This window comes from Zea mays, chromosome 7, assembly GCF_902167145.1.
Source record: "Zea mays cultivar B73 chromosome 7, Zm-B73-REFERENCE-NAM-5.0, whole genome shotgun sequence".
Lineage (NCBI taxonomy): Eukaryota > Viridiplantae > Streptophyta > Magnoliopsida > Poales > Poaceae > Zea > Zea mays.
In genome coordinates, this window is record NC_050102.1 from 64,888,958 (window position 1) to 64,895,029 (window position 6,072).

Genomic DNA, 6,072 nt, shown 5'->3' on the forward strand with positions numbered 1-6,072 from the left:
GCCCTAGAGGCCGTGGACGAGATCGGTGGCACGACCGTGGAAGTCCGCGGAGCGCTTATTAAACCTTGTGTACCGGCGGGAGAACCAGGCGGTGATGAGCTGTCGGAGAGTGGCGTTGGGGGTGAGGGCATCGTCCGAGAGCTCCTGCATCATGGTCGGGCAGGTCCGGTGGCCCAGGGCGATCCACCACGAGATATTGGCCCGCTCATACGTCTGCCCCGTGCAGAGCGTCACCGGATCCACCATGGGCTCGAGGGATATGGGGCAAATGAAGACTGTCAGCACCATGGGCTCGAGGGTGAGGCTGCGTGCCCACGAGCAGGAGGGAGGTTTATGGTGGCCGCGGTTAAGGGGATCCGATCGACGTCGTTGGGGATCCGCGGGCGGGCGTGGAGGGAGCGCAGGATCCACAAGGATGGGGGATCTTATGGAAGGAGGGCGGAGGATGAGTGCAGAGGATGGAAGGAGCGTGGCTGCGGGTGGATGATGGAAGGAGCACGGCTATGGGATGCGGGGCTGCCCGGATGATGGAAGGAGCGCGGCCGTGGGATGCGGGGGAGGGTTCGGCCGCGGGTGGTTGCGGGGCGGATGCGCGCGACAGAACGTGCACCGGGGGTGTGTGGATGCCTACAATACAAACATAATTAGTAGTAGAGATTACCATTTTAGTTAAATGTTACTTTAGTTAGTGGTTGGTATGATACTATGTTAAGAGGAATAATAAGGTCTAATTGAGCCCATGTGCTGCTAATAAATTGTGCATCATGTTGAGACTTTTTGTTTGTGCATATGTGTTGAGACAATATGAGTATACACCCTTTCCTTACAAATCTCGAGGATGAGATTTCTGTTAAGGGGGGTAGGATTTGTAACATCCCAAAATTTGTATAAGAAAAAATAATAATAATAAAATAAATACATGAAGAAATAAAATAGTAAATTCAGATATCTCAAATTATACTTGAGTGTTGAAAATTGAGAACTGAATTTTTAAAACCAAGAATTATTTTAGAAGAGAAGTAATAGAAAAGCTTTCTATTCAACTAAATGATTATGCATTTCATTAAATGATGCGCCATAAGCATTCATATACCTGAATATTTAATTTTGAAGCAACTTTTACTTCTTACCCCACATTCAAAATACTATTTTTCTAAAAAGAAAAAAACAATATGTGTGTTTCATATTTCAAACATCTACCAAACAAATAAAATAATTAAAATAAACATATATCTATTGCATCATGTTGGAGTTAATTGATTGTGCATTTAAAAATAATAATAATACTAATAAGGATACAATAATAATGAGAATTAGGGATAAACCCAAATTGAATCCTAGAAATAAGGACTTAAAATGGAAAAGAAGGAAACAAATACTATAAAACACAAAATAAATCCATAGGTAAATAAATTCATTCCACACTAGTATGTTTAAGTCAAGTATTTAATGTGAGTACAAAATTCACAACCATATTTGAAATTCAAATTGGAAATTGAAAATAAGAAGAAAAAGAAAACCAGAAAAAAAAGAAAAGGAAGGATTGTCTTCTTGGGTCGGGAAGACCATTTCGGCCCACTTCGCCCACTCGTTCGCGCGGCCCACTCATTTCCACCGCGCGCGCTACTGACCCCTGACATGCGGCCCCTTCCGTCAGCCATGTTATGACTCAGAGTGCATCACTCTACTGACTGACACGCTGACCCCACTAGTCATCCCCGTCGGCGTGTCAACCAAATGCGTGGATTGCGCGACATCGTTTCTCCGATGAAATCGCGGGCCACAAACTCTTCCCTCCCCACTAGTCTCTGTGTGCGGGATTTGCGTTGCCTTCTGTTTCTCCGCTGTGTGGACCTGGGGTGCCAAGCCACAATTATGGCGGCTCCGTCGGCACCATAAGGCCTTGTTCGTTTCTGTCGGATTAGTGGGTCGGAACGATTCCTAGCCGGATTGCTTCTCTAATTTATATAAACTTTGATTAGCTGGAACGATTCCGGGTGCAAACCGATGTAAACGAACAAGGCCTAACAGAGCCGCCACCTTCCGCGGATGGATCGGTGGGTCGGAAGCAATGACCAAGTCCGCCAGCTGGGGGTCCGTAACAGCCTCAGGCTATAAGCCGCGACCCAAGCCTCTAGATAGTTCCTCTGTTCGCCCAACTCGTGACCGAGAAGAAAGGGGGCGGTGGAAGAGTTCGGCTGTGGCGAGAATCCGTTTGATCGCTGATTCGACCCCGTGGACTAGGCCGGGGGAGAACATAGGGCACGGGGAAGATACTCGCGGGCGCGGTCAGAACAATCGAGTCTCATGGCAGTGGGAATTGCTCGTCGCGGTTGCTCACTGCCGCGGATCCGTGCCACCACGTGGACAGGAGGATCTTCACCCCGGACTGTGGTAAGTTGAGTACCTTTTTGTCCGCACTTCTCTAAGCATCGTGTAGGATCTTTTAATTTAGGTTTGGCGCAGTGATGGGCCATGTTGGCCGTCGCCGGCGACGCCGTGTCGGCACTGGTGCCGGGCACCGTCGGGAAGGGGAAAACCACGGGGAAGACGACTTCCGTGCCGTCTGATACGTTTCGGACGGTGTGGATTAGATCAGCGAATAACCCTTCGCTTGAGCAGATCGTGACCGTATATTAGGAATCCTGTGGTTGCGAATGCTTACCGATTCGGAACTTTGAATCCAAGCCACTAATTCCAAATCGTGGGGCGCAAGTGAGAAATCTAGTTAGTGATTTAATCCTGACCACTAGCGGATGATCGGACCATCCATGTATGCTCGTACCCCTTCGACCAGGAACTTTGCTAAAGAGTCCTCGGGGATTCTAGGAATTAACCCGCAATCCAAAGATTCTGTGCGGTGAGTGTTGGGAAAATTGTAGAATCGCCCCGGGATTCCTAGGAAATCATGCGCGCAGTCCAGTTAGGGGGTAATTAACATAAAAGAGATTAGAAATTGGATTTTGGGTATAAAAATAATTGTAGAAACCCATTTAAATCATATAAAATTCATATTAAATCCTTTTTTACCCATTCCAATTTCTATAATTTGATATTAATATTGTTTATCACTCAGTGTCTCTGTTTTGACATGAAAATCATATTAAAATTTATCTCTTAATTAATCTCGTATAAAATACATAGAACATTCGGAAATTCATAACTCCTCTGTTTTAACTCCGATTTGATCCGTTCAAGTTGCGTTAGTCTCGTATAAACATTTACTATGCAATAACAACATTTATTGTACCATGTCTCATTCTTTTATAATTATATTTTTATTCAACTTATGTGGGTTAGTCTTGTTAATCTGCTTATCATTATAATCTACTAAAATATGATCTATGGTCAAATTATAATTTAGATTAAAGTTGAATTAATTACTACTTTAGGTTATCTTTTCTCTGGAATTATAAAATAAACAGGGAACCTAGTTTAATCATTTAATCACATCATAACTTGATAACCACGATTCCGATCTTAGTAGTTCTCGATCCCACGATCTCGTAGCAACGCTTAGATTATTATTATGCAGTTTGTTCTTATGTATGGTGTGATGTTCATTTTGTCTATACCATGTTTGTTTGTATTACTACGACTAGCAGTGAGGTCACGAGGATCTGAAGAATCACCCTAGTAATTGGAATCTCAAGTGCCAGGCAAGTTGTGCCCTTGATCACTTTCATTTACCCAATAATATTCTTTATTATCACTATTCAATGCAAAGGTTTAATTTTGATGGAACCCAATAGGTCACCCTAGTTTGTTTATCCTGTTTACCTTGTTTACCCCTGATTCACTTGGGTAGTTATGCTATTGCATTATGTGGTTTCGGGTTAATAATTCATTATATACATGTTCCTATTGTTCTATTATGTTATTTATGTTCATGATAAGATCATTATGTTAATGGGAACATGGAGCGACCACCCGGGAAAATAGTGCTACCGCAAGGGTAGTATGGGATGCCCTTGGCTGATTAACTAGGAAAGCTAGTGGATGACTACCTTACTTGAAAGGGGCAAGGGAAGTAGGGGAGTGGTCAGTGTAGGGAGGTCCTTAGGTTGATTTTGCTGCGATGGCGGTCAGGCGAAGTATCCCTGCATTGGAGCTTCCTATAAACTGTAGCGGGTTTTCTGAAGCTAGTGGAACTTTGTAAAGGCCTCATAGTGTTACCCTGCCTCGCTTCCATGGTAGAGGTGTATGGGATTCATGACCCCTTGGCAGATGGGTAACATGACTTGTGGGTAAAGATGCACAACCTCTGCAGAGTGTAAAACTGGTATAGTAGCCGTGCTCGCGGTCATGAGCAGCTCGGACACTCACATGAATAATCTATGGAATTAAAACACAATTTGTCATTTGCATCGCATTGGGATTATTTTATTATTACTTTTACTTATTATTACTAAGGTTTGGTATTAACTTATACTTAGTAATTGCTAATAAAATTTTGACCAACTTATAAAAGCAATGCTCAGTTTCAACCTTTATTTTGTTGATCAACCTTACACTTCACATGAACTCCCACCTTTGGTGAGTTCATGCCACATTATTCCCCACAACTTTTTGAGCGATGAACATGTGTGAGCTCACCCTTGCTGTCTCACACCCCCCACAGGAGAAGAACAGGTGGTTCAAGAGGAGCCGCTTAATGAGGAGTTCGATTCGATCTAGGTGGCGTCTCCGAGTTGACTTTCTAGCGCCAAGGGTGGATTTTAGATCCTTTTATATTTATCTTTTATTTTGTAAGACTTCTGCTATGTAATAAGTACTCTGATGTTATTGTGACATTTATCTCTATACACTCTGTTATTATATATGTTGTCTTCTTTGGCGCATGTATGAGATGCACCCGGCTTTGTCCCTTAAATCCGGGTGTGACACAGGGATAAGCTCTATGGCAAATTCTACTTTTCTTTCAGGTGGCATGCCTGGTAAATCCTCGAGAAACACATCCGGGAATTCTGATACAACTTTTATGGCTTTCGGTGGGTTGACTTCCTCAATATGGGCAGTGATCTGGTGACAGCTTCCTTTCCTTGGTACGAACAAGACGAACTCCACCGACACTTTTTCTCCTGACAAGGACACTAATCTCATAGTCCTCTCGTCATAGCTAAGGCTTGCTTGATATTTGGTTAGCCAATTCATCCCTAGGATGAGATCTATGGTTACATCCCGGGTACCCATTACTATCAGATCAGTGGGGAAGTGTACCCCCATTATTCGAACTCTTGCACTGGGGCAAAATCTATCTGTTTGGGTCTCCCACCAATTGAACTAATCCTCATAGGTGGATACATGAGTGCTACTAGTATGTTGTGTGTTTGTACCCATGATGCAGTCAAGAAAGAATTTGCAGAATTAGATTCGATGAAGAACGTACCTAGTGCCACTCCTGGGGTCTCCTGCAATGTGTCGGCCTCCAGGTGGTTCACCTTTCCGTACTAGGCACAAGGTTGCCCACGGTTGTTTGCTCCTTGCTGTGATGCATTCTGTCTTGCTGGGGCATTGGGAGCGGACTGCTGTTGAGCTACTTTCTTTGGGCAATGATTCATCTAGTGACCTTGTTCCCCACAGTGGAAACATCCATGGCCTCCTCTTTGAGTTGGCGTTGTCTGGTTGCTATGATTGGTTCCTGGGGTAGGAAGGCAAGGTGCCTAGTTGTTCTGGCGGTACTGATGCTGTTGCTGCTGAGGGAAATGCCTCTGATACTGCTACTGTGCTGACGCTAATGCTGATGCTGGTGCTGGTGCTGGTGTCCTTGAGGATGACTTTATTTGAACTACTGGGTTGAATTGCCTAAGAAATGGGGATGGCTACTGCTCCTGACCTGAGATCCGTGATATTGTGTTTCCTGTCTTCCATCTCCTAGCGCTTCCTCTCAGTCAGATAGCTCTGTCGATCAGATGCTGAAAGGTAGGGAAGATATGGTTCGTCATCTGTTAGTGAAGGGGGTCAACCAAACCTCTCAAGAAATGGTACTACATCTTGGCATCTATGTTGACATCCTCGTGGACATAACGAGACAGTTGCAAAAATTTATCCACGTACTCACTGACAGACAGG